The sequence below is a fragment of the Oreochromis aureus genome, linkage group 2, assembly GCF_013358895.1.
Source record: "Oreochromis aureus strain Israel breed Guangdong linkage group 2, ZZ_aureus, whole genome shotgun sequence".
NCBI lineage: Eukaryota > Metazoa > Chordata > Actinopteri > Cichliformes > Cichlidae > Oreochromis > Oreochromis aureus.
In genome coordinates this window covers 15,457,419-15,470,422 of record NC_052943.1, presented here as the reverse complement: position 1 = coordinate 15,470,422, position 13,004 = coordinate 15,457,419, and the positions used below count along the sequence as shown (strand labels likewise).

The 13,004-nt window shown below is 41.1% G+C and overlaps 2 protein-coding genes across 7 annotated transcripts in view; one reads left to right on the top strand and one right to left on the bottom strand.

Moving 5' to 3' along the window:
• Positions 1-13,004, top strand: part of macrod1 (mono-ADP ribosylhydrolase 1) — a 144,384-nt gene that overhangs the window by 44,676 nt on the left and 86,704 nt on the right. The window lies entirely within an intron of this gene.
• flrt1b (fibronectin leucine rich transmembrane protein 1b) overlaps positions 1-13,004 on the bottom strand; it is a 32,545-nt gene that overhangs the window by 12,938 nt on the left and 6,603 nt on the right. The gene's annotated exons all lie outside the window — the stretch shown is intronic.

The window sequence follows — 13,004 nt, the reverse complement described above, 5'->3', positions numbered from 1 at the left end:
ATTTCATGTAAAATTCACCTGTAGAAAGGTTATATATAAAAAGTAAACCCATGTCTGCTATCGTAATATTATTTCTTCTAATATTATATCCTCCTCTTTACATAACATGTCACACTATCACTGAAACAAAGAAGCAGTAACAAAGAAAGCAGTAATCCATATCGTGTGCTGAGGTCAAAAACATTTCTGACTGACCCTTCACTTGCATGTCTTTTCTGTTGCACTCTGGTTTTTTTGTGTCTTTTTGCATAACAGAGACCGGAGAGAACATCTCGTTCCTCAGGGGGACAGAAGTCACTCAGCTCTTGTGAGCCAGTCTATAACAACTGTGTAGCCTACAGGCAGGCAACAGTATGTGACTTTCACTGTGGCATCTGTGCCTCTCACTCCTCTTTCCTTTGTGTAGTAATAACCAGATATTAGTGTTTTATTTTTCTTTGTTTGGTGCAGAGGCTTATAAAGGAGGCTAGAGATAATAAAACTGCATAAACTAATAAGTATGATTCTGTACAGATACTGCATCCGCATCTGAGCTCAGGGCGACTGAAGACTACAACAAAACAAATCTTTTTACGTTGTGGATACTTGTATGTTAAAGTAAAGTGTACAGATGAACAGTAAAATGATTTGTGAGACTACAGATGTACAGATGGTGGTAACATATGTGCATGAATACAGCCAGAGCATTCATATGTGCATTGTTAGTGGTCACCTAGTACGATTTGCGGTTGGAAGCTATAATGAGTGGTACTACAGCTGTTTTTGCTGGCATATTCATTTGTACTGACATGAGGTTCGCAAAGAGGAAATGGTGAGATTGAGGCTAAGTAGCATGAGTGTTTTTGCCATCATCCCAAAAAAAAACTTTTCCAAATCCTCCTCCAGATGACCTTCTAGCTGCACTATCACAAATCTGACACACTGTAGTGGGGGTGGCAGGAAATTGACGATATCAAATCTCCATTTCCATCCACCCTTTGCTCCATCAGGCTGATCAGAATAATTGGGAACATGGAAAGCAAAGAAAAGTGACAGCTGTGATACTTGGCAGTTTGCTCGCTCTGTGCGCTGGAGTGAGCTAGGACAGAGGAAGTGAGGAAGTAGGAGTTAGGGATTAGTAGTTGCGGGGCTGGGGACCAAAGTCTGAGTACTTTGTAATCATGTGGCTGTCTAACCCCAGTGTTAGCGAGGTTGATGAGCATGCGTCCCTGCTGACACACACTCTCTCCATATCCACTCTGCTGAATATTAATATGGAGAAGAGAATTCCTCTGAGCCCCATTGTCAGACGGCCTATTGTTCTCTGCTGGCCTCCGCCTGGGCGCGCGTGTATGTGTGTGTTTTAGTATTAATGCGTAACTTGGTGTCTACATTGTGTGCTTATGCATATTAAGGCCATGTATTCATTGCAAGCGTGCGCTGGCTGCAGCAGAGCAGCCGTTAAAGCGGCAGTCGGGGAGATGAGGGGTGTGTTCGCGGCCCGCCATGGCCAATAAAGACAACTGGCCTGAGAACACTTGGACTAGCCATCAGGGCCCAACACTGGCAATTATTTCACCTAGAGGCGCTATCAGTAAAATGAACACTCTCATTAAAACCGTGTTCACATGTGTGTGCATTTAAATGCGTGTGCGCACACCCAAGTCAATTTAGAGACACGGCAAATATATGGCAACACAACTGCTCGTCTTTCAATCAAAGGGTAATGTGCTGTTTATGATGTTTTGACTGCGGTTGTGTGCTTGGGCACATGAGTATTTACACACCGAGTTCTCTCGGTGTGCCCATGTGAGCACATGCGTGAGCGTGTATGTCTGTGTTAGCTGTGTGTATGCATCTGTATGGATTTATGTGTGTGAGTGTGTGACTGTTTAACTACCCCACACACGTAACCTCCCCATCTCTGCCTCCCTGTTTCTCATTTACTGAGCCAGCGCCAGTGAGAAGGAGTGTGGGGAAACGAGAAAACAAGTGATAGGAGGGGGAGGAGAATGAGAGATGGTGAAATAGAGGCGGAGAGGGAGGTGAGGAGGGTATAGGTTTATACAGGGGGAAAAAAATGAAGTGAGGCTGGAGTAAAAGGGAGAAAGAGAGCAGGGACGGCAGAGAAGAGGGGAAGATAGAGAAGCAGAGGCAGGAAGATGGGGGAAAGAGAAAGAGGCAGAGGAGGAGGCAGCAGATTTATGAAGCCATTGGAATGTAATTTGGAGGCAGAAATTACTGTCAGCCTGTGCAAGGTTTAAAGTCAGTGAAGCCTGAATCCAGGCCCTGCCTCTCTGTGTGTGTTTGTGTGGCAAGTATCAGACAAATGGATAGCAAATGTGATGCAGAGTAATACCACAGAAGCTCCGCAGTTACTTGTCATACACAATGAATGCCGTGTGTAAGTGTTTATGCACACGCACGTTTTTTTTACAACTACTCCATGCATGAGTGACATGACTGTATGGCATCAGAACACAACCCAGCATTCATATTTAACAGCTCATATTTCATCGATGCTTGAAGACACAGATACACCCCCGCACGCAAACACACACACTTGCACAAACACGGGCGCTGAATTCTTGTCAGGCTCTGAAGGCCATGACTCCGGCAGAATCAGTCGAGGGTGTCGGCGTGGACAGAACGAAGGCTGGAGGGAGCTGAGCGGGAAAGAAAAAGACAGAGAGCGTGTCAAGGATAGACGGAGAGAAAGGTAGAGGTGGGAAATGAAAAAGATAGAGGGGGAGAGAGAGGGAGAGACTCTAAGAGGGGCTAAAAAGAAGAGTGAGAGGGATGTGACTAGCTTTCTAACGCAGCAACACACAGCTTCCATTTAGCATGAGAGGGAGGGGTGGAGAGGGAGAGAGATGAGGGAAGCGACAAAGCAGGAATAATCAGCAAACATCTGAAGGGAGGGAAAGGCTCAATACAGTATATTTTTTCTGATCTGCCGTTACTTTGACAGTCTGTTGTAATGCACACACTTGGGGTTGGCTCTATTTCTGCTGCTAATTTCTACATAGACTTCTCATCGATTAGTTGCAGTGAGCACAGAGGGCAAGCAGTTGAGGCTGGAGTTATTTTTGAAATATTATCCTTTTGACAACACTTTCCTTAAAAAAGAAAAGAAAACCAATAGTGTTAGTCTGCCCCACAATGCTTCCTGACCTCCTTAAACTGTCTGTGGCTCTCAGCCCAAAGCCCATTTGTTTGTACTGAAGAAGAACATCTTTAAAACTCCTTGGCAAATAATTAGTGCATTTGCTGAGGATTACATGGCAATGTATGCACTTCTATTGACGGAAAGCACTCTTCATTTTAAAAAGCGTTACCTCCAGTATTATTGTATTTGTAATAATGAGGATCATTTATTGACATTGGAATGATTCCAGTCTACCTACTCCCAAATTCATCAAAAAAAAAAAAAGCCTCCCCTGGTAATATTGGAAGTTCATTATTGGCTTGGTGGGCATCCCCAGTCTGAATAGATGAAATGTGGACTTGCATTGCGTAATGCTGCAGTCACACTTGGGAAAATAGTGGTTAGAGACCACAACATGACAGAAATTATTGTGACCGTGTACAATGAACTTACAATCTCTGAGTCAGTCTCTCAGTCTGAGATTGAATGGGGTCAAGTTGGCAATTATGTGGAATCTGTTTGTGATAATATGGTGATTAGCTGTTATTAATACAGCAAATATGGCAAATCTGTTGCAGTCAGTGTTGCAAATCTGTTATTGTCACATATTAAATTTCATATTAACTAGAGGAAATTCAGAAATTGCTCCACAAATAGTGACATAGCTGCTGCAGGACGACGGTTTAACTGCAAAATTAAATGGGCACTCAGGAACCTTCCTTTTATGCAGGAATATAACCAAAATACAACTAGCTGGCAACCCTTTGAGTCGAGCCTCCTATAGATATGTGTGGTAGATGCTTTCATTGAACTCGGATTGACTGCAATGTGCTGGATCAGTTCAGTTCAATGTATTTATTTGAAAGGGACAATGCAGTTTAACGTAATTCCAGAACAGAGCACATAAAACTGATGTGCTGCACATCGAATTTAAGTCTACTGCTAATTTCCAGCACTTTTCCCTTGTTGGGCTTTTACATTAGTAATGCACAAGCAATATTTACAACTTTCAGTTAGATAAAACCATAATAAACCTGTACAGATGGTGATGGTCTGTCTGAGAGTCTAAGTTGGACTGTGATTGTTTGGCGACCTGTGCAAACACCTTGTTATCAAAAGTGGCTGCCGCAGTGATTTGGAATCGGTTTCCGACAGCAAAGAAAATCCGACACAGTCACCCAACAATCACAGATTTTCCTCTAAAGGCAGGAAGTTACCATCCTCTCTTTTACTTTAGTGAGACTGAGTCACAGACTGGAGCTTTTTGGGACATTTTCCAGATATGAGGTAGAAAATGTAACTAAAATCCAGAAAGTTCAGCAATAACATGAAATTGACTTGTTTCATTCACTCAGAAATGGAACAAAATGTTTGTACAGAGATCCAAGTGCAGTAGTTTAACGCTGTGATACAGGAGCTTACGCGTGACAATAATGAAAATCTGAATGTTATTGCTTACATATTTGATTTCTCTTATGTAACAAAACTTTGTGTCTTCTTCTGTTGTTGCAAAATGAAATCCACAGTGAAATGTCAGTCTTTCTTTGTGCTGCTTGTTTTTGCCATTCCAAGCTAAGGACTGAATCCCTCACTGTATAACCGCAGGAATGAGAAGCAGTGCTCTGAAAATTACAACACGTTTGTTGTCGCACACATGGAGAGGGGGAAAAAATGCCACACTTCTGATAAATGTCAAGACAAATGTGTTTAACACAGCGACTGGGTAAGATCAGCTTCTTAAAGCAGATCAGTGCTTGGGTGGTTTACGCACCACCCAGCTGCTCCCCTAAAATGGATGCCTCTGAAACACACAGGCACACAAACACACAAAGTTCTCCAGATCTTTTCCACACTTTCTGAAACGAACGTCGACACCGTCACCCTCTGTCTCTCTTCTTGCTCTTTTGGCCTGTGGACTGACTTTCTCGCTGACACACAAACGCATCAGCTCTCTATTCTTTTCTCCTCGTTGCCAGTGATAACGAAAGCAGCACCATTATGCACTGTGACAACACTACCTCCCACTTACTCTTCAAGGCAGTTCATACCACAGTACAAACTCGGTTTCTGTCTCCGCCTGCTTCCCTCCATCTCTCTCCTCTCACTCAGAATAGTGTTGAGGTCAATTAGCTCTGAATTTGCTTATACACTTGGCTGACTGCTTCAGGATGCTGGAAGGTGTTAAGGAGCATCTGTAGATTATTTAAAAGGTTTTCAAACAGTTTTTTTTTTCTCTGACATCCATCCCCTTTAACACCTTCTCCTACTGTTTGCTATTTACATGTTTCTACATTTTTTTGGTCTCTCTTCAGTTCCCTTTCTTTCTTTGTCTTAGATTTTCTCTCTTTGTTAAGTAAAACTAAACTTTTTGCATTATTACTTTATTACAACAGATGGGTAAAGTTATTGTTATGTAAATGAAGCAGTTTTCTGCTAAAGTTTCAACCCCCCCCCCCCCCCCAGATTTAAGTTTATCTTTGTTTTTTATTTACAGACGATAAACTGAGTGTTGTCTTTGAATCGTGGTTTAGTAGCAATGCAAATGGATAACTTGCCATTTGTAGGAGGTTCATAAATGATAAAAACTCCACCAATCGATCACGATCGTCACAGTGTTATCGCCACAGGCCAAAGATGGAAAAGCCACCAGCATCATTAAGGGGACAAATTATGCTGGCTGTCTGGCCAGGTCCAACCTCAGTCGTGTGTGGCTGTGCTGAGCGGGGGTTATGCCCCATATCCTCTGAGAGGATATGGGGCAACATGGTGCATTATTTCCAGTTTATCCTTCAGAAACTGTTCAATAAACATACTTCTGAGAGAAATTTACAGGCCAAGGTAATAAATGTTGGATTTTTACATCATTGCTTGACTGTCTTGGTGTATGCCTTGGTGGAGTATACGTTTTGTGTTCTCCATCATATTTGGTGATACTAATTAAAGTCAAAATTTTGCCATTGTTTAAAAATTAATTAAGTTAGTTTAAGAATACCCTATGTAAGGTCCACCAACAGTAACATTTTTTTTCTCCAGCGTCACTGGAAGATGAGGATCTTACTGGCTCAGAAACAAAACCCAACTTAATTACTTGACATTTATATAAATATATGCTAGCTTAATCTATAATAATATAGCATTTAATGTATCGATTGTTTTTTTTTATTGTATTGATACTTCAAATCTCACAAAATATCCAATAACTAAAGCTTTAAGGGAGAAACTGCTGACCTGTGCATGCTGCAGGTAACCCTGCTAGAAAGAGAGAGCTGCTGTCTGCCTTCAGCAAAGGTAAAAAAAAAATAGTTTGTGGCAAACTGGATAAATGATATTTATTTAAGGTTCCTAATTCAGTTGTGCTGTCACTGGATTTGGGAGCAGGTGGAATAGACAGAATTTTCTTCACAATTAAAAAACCTCAGCAGGTGTTTTCGTGCACTTTTATTGGCACTTTAATGTGAAAATACTGAGAGGAAAAAGAAAATACTCATCAGTGAGGCTTAATTTCGCCTCACCAGTGAACACGATTAATGGAAACATCATTAACGGCCCTAACAGACCAGCAACTTGGCCAACAGACTTTTCTTTTTTTCCCCTGATAGATTTAAAATTTCAAAGATGGACAATGATATTTTTGACAACAAAATTTAAGAGGTTTAAGTTTTTTTTAATCTTAACAATAGACTGCACACATAATTAATCCCGCATCGATTTAAGGACTATAAGCCTAACCTAATCTGGCAACGTATCACCTGAGTAGCCGAGTATTGTTTACTCACAACTTAACTTAATTACATTTTTAGTTCATTATTTTACTTCACTTTTGTTTATGAATCAGCTATCAATTATAGCTACATGTCTGCAATTCTTACATAGAGGAAATGTTCTGTCATTTTTTTAATAATGCCAGCAGCATCCATCTGCCAAGTGTCAGTGATATTGGCAAGGTGAGTTGTCTGCACTGAGTCCAGGGGGTACTAAAGGGCCACAGCTACCCTGGTGTCTCTAAAGAAGTATCTGCTGTCGTTGCAGTAGACGTGGGAGCTGTCATACTTATGAAAATAAAGCTAATAATTTTGTTGGGGTGATTTTGTTAGTACAATAAAGGAACTACATCCGAATTTCATTATAGGATCTTTGGTTGCATTATGATTAGTGAAATAAATCTTGATTCTATCAGCATTGATGTCTTTAATATGGGTCAGCCCTACCTTTCATGTGCAGGTCTATTCATTTCAGGCCAGGTTATTGATGGTTTATTAGGTGGGATGTTAGTAAAGCGTGAAAATCGAAGACAAACTTTCTAAATTCAATCCTTTGCCGTCTGTGTCTGTGTGTGGTTAAAGTGTTTCTTGCTGTGCTTTCTTTCCTTCCCTGTACGACTCCTCCTCTGCTTCTTCTGAGCAAAAAGGACAAAACTCCAGCGGTGATAAGCTACTGAGAGGCAAGCAGTGCAAATGGGAAATTTCAATAGATGGGTCCCAAAACCTTCTGTCGAGAGGGAGAGAAAAGATGAAAAAAAGGAATGAAAGGAAGAGGATAAAGAGGAAAGATGGAAGAGGGGGAGCGTAGATGGAGGCGGACAGGGAGACAAAGTGAACTATAGAGTTTTTGCCCTGAAGGAAGCCGGTATCCAAAGAGAGAATGAACAGCAGAGGAGGCAGTAAACAAGACTTTGAGAGAGAGCGCTGCTGAAGAGGGGAAAAGAAGAAGAAGCAGAGGAGGAGGAGGAGAAAGAAGTTGGGTCACGATGGACTAAAGAGTCTAGGAGGGGAGCTGCAAAGGGAGGACAGCAGTGGAGATGAGAGACGTGAAGAAGATGGGTTAACGCATACATGCACAAACACACACACACACACACACACACAAACTCTCACACGACACCCAGAGTGAAGGTGTTTTGCATAAATATGGTGCGAATAATGAAAATGCTGGCGGCTTCATTTTAAACACAGCAGCTAATAATTAAAGCAGTCAGACCTCACACTGTGGGGCTACAAAGACAGCACACAGATTTTTATGCATAAGCGGTAAATAAACTGTATTATCTCTCTAGGGGCTCTCTGAGGGCTGCGGCCTTGGGTCCTTGCAATATATTCACATCACTGTGAGCTTGAGCCCAGCTAATTCACCCACCCGCTCTACCTCCAATTAGGGTTAGACGGATACGCAGCCTTAATGATGAGTTTTCTTATCCCCCGATTGAAGTTGCTCCTATCCCCAAAGTCCTAGCCTTTCAATTAAAATTTGATCATTTTTAACGGCAAAATAAAAACTCCGATTTAAAATGATTCACAGGACAGAGAAGCCTTTCATAACTGTAATTAGACGGCGATTCACAGAAAAGCCAGTGAAAACCTCACAGATGAAGGCTTTTAGGTGGGTTGGCAGCTCCTTAAGGAAGGGTGAGGCAGGTTTCATTACAGGTTTTTACAGATTGACACCCTTGAAGCTATGAGTAACATCCTCCCACGCCATGTTGGAGTGATTTCTCTGCTCAGCCATCTGCAATAAAGCAAAAATATTCCTAAAAACATATTTAGACCGAGGCCTCCGTCACGTCGGCAGTGGACGATGCGACCTGGCTGGTGCCCGAATGAAACATAAACAGCTTTAATACCGGCCTGTTACGCTGGCCTAACACTGTTCTCTATCAGCACAGGAGGAATGCATCAAATTTATACGCTCAGAGAAACTGCACACCCATCTGCCTGCGGTATAATGTGCCAGGAGATGCTATGATATACCCCGACTCTCCGCAAAACACAAAATGCAGCCCTGCATGCACACACATCGTCTTGTGACAGTACGTGGATAAATAGTGCCATTAAATATGATTGAGGGGTTTTCCGGCTCTCTCTCCATCTCTTCCTGTCTGTGTCTCGCTCAGAATGAGGCATGCACAGGAAACACCTACAGATGGGTAATTTAAGGGCCGCACACCCTCTCACACACTCCACCAGAAGGCACTCTTAGATAGGTCACTATTACTCTCGCTAGGTTGAACTTGGCACTTATGCCTTTGGAGGAGAATCCCTGGAGTCCTGTGTGTGTGTGTGTGTGTGTGTGTGTGTGTGTGCGTGTGTGCGTGTGTGCGTGCGTTCGTGTGTGTGTGTGTGACGGACAAATCAAGTCATTTTTAATCCAATAATATGTTATGTACGTGTGGCCTCCTGGTGGCGGGCTAAAGCTCAAATCCAGCTGACAACCTTTCCTACATTTCGCCCACCAGTGTTTTATATCCCTTTCTATTACTTCCTGTCACTCTCCATTTCATTATTATTCTAGGGAAGGGGAAAAAAGGGAGCTAAACTTAAAAAGAGGACCACAAAAAACCCCAACTTGCATGTGGAAAGGCGCTGTTGCTGAGTAAAGAGGCTGAGCTGAAAGCACTTAGAGTCTGCCAGCTGTCTGTCGTTCTGTTTTCGCTGTGTTTATCTTTGTTCCTAATTGTAAACAGACAATGAGTACACTCCAGAGAAGCTATAGGGTAATTATCAATTCTTATTCAAGCTCAAAGTCTAGTGCAACCCATGCATACCTAAGAGATCTATTGGCATTCTATTCATCAGGTCGAGCACGTATTCCTGCCACTTGTCCTTACACTCATGCACCATCTTGTCTTGCTTTGCAGAAAGAGGAGCATTTTCTGAACATTACTAGGTGTCATGACTGATGTGCATGTTTATGCACATCCACTGATGATTTCAAAGAGTGTTGCACAGTTTGTCTATAACTCTTTTCTGCCATAGGTGATTAGACATATAAGGCCTTGTGCACCTGGTGTTATAACACAACCAATCTCTGCTCCTTCTGGAAAACTGGTTATAAAGTCACTTAAACATATATTCACCAATAAAGTGGAGGCAAAAACATCACTAAATAAGGGCAATTTATGCAAGGAAGCATGTAAAGGATAGAAATCAGATGCTTCCTACAAACTCACTTTTGTTTTAGAACACTTACTGTTTGCCATTAAGCAACGAGAAACCTCGGGACAAACCTGCCAGCAAAAAAACACAGCTGGTGCAAATCTCAAAATCGAAAATTAAGCTTTTATTTTTTTGATTTGTTTTTTTTTTTTTTTAAAGTTCCAAGTAAATTACATGCACCACATGTCATTGCAACACTAATTTCTGCTGCAGGCAGAGCACTCAGATTGCTGCAACAGATGTAAACTGTGGTGCAACTAATACGAAAGTGGAAAACGTAGACAACCTCGAGCTTTTGTAACACTCGTACCTTTACACATTTTGGGTTCGTGTGAGGTATTCTTTTTTTTTTTTTTTTTTTTTTAAATCATTTTAGATTCTCATTGATGTCATATATTGAAGAAGCAAGATGGCGGCGCGCACAGACGCAGCGGCTCTATGCTCTCCACTTACCCAATTTCGCTGTGCAAGAAACTGCACAATGACAATAAAAAGCTCTAAGTCTAAGTCATATTGTTACGTGTTTTGAGTAATTTGCAACACACACAAAGAAAGACTCACAGAGGGGAAAAAATGGAGGATGTCACCCATCATGAAAATCCCATGTTCAGAAATGAGATGATGAATGGCTCTTGATACCCAAAGTAATCACTAAACCCTGGCCGTAGGTTCCTGATTTATTCATTAATACTTTCATACCTGTCCCTCTCCATTAGCTTTCAGAGCCTTTGATCCAAGAAGGATCAAAAAGAAATCCCTCTTTGCCTCGACTGAACTCCTCATCCAGACGATCACATCTTTGGTCTTTGCTTTTCCTTCACCACTGGGCTTATTTTCTTTACAAACATTTTCTTTCTACAATGATTTTTGACACGGTAACAACCACAATTTGTCAGAAACTTCAGCTCACAGTGATGCAGTGTGATACTTTCTAATTACCTCCCATTAACCTCCAGTAAACATGCTTAATGACAACAGTTCATCTGTGGTTTTCTTCAGCGTGAGGTGCTACTGCTAATGGTATTTCTGGAGGTGTTTAACGCAGTAAGAACAGCAGAGGTGAAACCTTTTTGACTAATTTGTTGATTAGGCGACCCACAGAAAATTATTGGCATAATTACTGTGATAATCAATTAATTGCTTCAGTCATATTTCAGGATAAATGGCTGGATATTTGCTGGTTTGAGTGGCTGAATTGTTAGAATTTGGTCGATTAGTTCAGAATGGCTTGGAAGCGTATCACTCCCAAATCTCAGTTCCCTGCACTGGCTTCCAGTAAAATACAGAACTGAATTCAAAGTATCGACGATCGTTTATAAATCATTAAATGGCTAGGGCCCTAAATCTATATCTGAGATGTTTAATTGACACAAAGTTGGTCTCTAAGGTCTGCGAGATCTGGTCACCTAGAAGGTTCACAGATCTGAACCTAAACAGGGTGATAAGTCATTTTGCCTCTATGCTGCTCAAAGCTGGAACCAACCACCCACTGAGGTCATATCATCTCCAACACTAGCTATTTTTAAAAAGAAGCTAAAAGTAAAGACCCAGGACTACTTTACTCCAGTGTTAATTTCGTTGAACAGTAATTAGATGAAAACTAAAATATAAACTAATTCACAAGGACAGAAACTGTGATGAAATGTATTTGACGCTTTTTTCAATAAATAAAATCAATATGAAAATGTTCTGGAGAGACGAGATCCAATGAGAACTGAATAGGTTGTGTAGAAAGCGAGACGAGTTTGCACGTGATCCAATCAGAAGTAATCTCCTTATCCAGTACGGTCAGAAGGGCACATTTGATCTGATGGTAGGGCTAGTTCCCGCGCTCCCTGTTTCTTATGATATCGCGACAAAATGTCAGCGCTAGGTGGAAGAGAAGAGCAGACATATGGACGCATTTCACATTGTAGTAAAAACAGGATAAACTTTCACACTTTTAACTTTTAGTCTGCAGAATCTTTAGATTTGAAAACTTTAGCTTTAGTCTACAATAACCTAATATGATCAAATAATTTAAATTATGACTAAAACTAAATCAAAATGAACACTGCTTTTAACTAACCAGATTGCTGTACCATCATCATTATTATTATGATTATTTTGGTGTTACTTCATCTCTTCTTCTTTTATTTTTCATTTTAATTTTGTCTCATAAGGCACCTTGAATGCCTGTAGTGTTTGAAAGGTGCTAAATATACAATATAAACTTGCCTTGCCTCGTTATATATGGTAGCTGATTTTCAGTATTGTGTGACTTCAGACTGTTAGACGTCAGCTAGTGTAATATAAATTACACGTAGGCGTGCGTAAAACAAATTGCCCATATTTTTAAAAATGAGTCATTTTCTCTTCCGTGTCTGAGGTTATTGTTAACAAAAGCCAAAGTTTAGACTGCATGTCTGAAAACTCTCATTAAAAAAAGAAGGCATGGCTCCATTTATTGACACCCTTTGTCGAGCTGCTTCTCAGCATCTTCCATATGTTCCTTAAATAAAACATCAATGAAATTTTTACTTTTTAATAAACAGCCAGAGTTCATTGGTGCATTCCTGTCACGTCTGTTCACAGTCTCTTTATGCATAAATGAGAATTTTAATGGAACAGAACGTAGCTAATTTCTTGTTTTTTTGCTGTTACTCAGCTCATTCTGCCGTTTAATCACAGGTGCCAGTATTTCTGGGGGCGCCTTTGGCTGGTGTAAAGCTAGGTATGAGAACAGTGCGGGCGCTCTGAAGTCATCTCTGCTGCTCAAACAAAAGCTCATCTCTGAACTTCCCTCTGCGTGACTCCTACGCTCTCTGACCCGCCTGCATCTCCCACACTCTTCCTCTGCTCCAACAAATAGACTGACGCACATACTCAGACACACACATGCACATAATGCAATATAACAGAGGATAATGCAAGGCCACTGTGTTTTTGTGTGTGTACGTTTGTCTGAA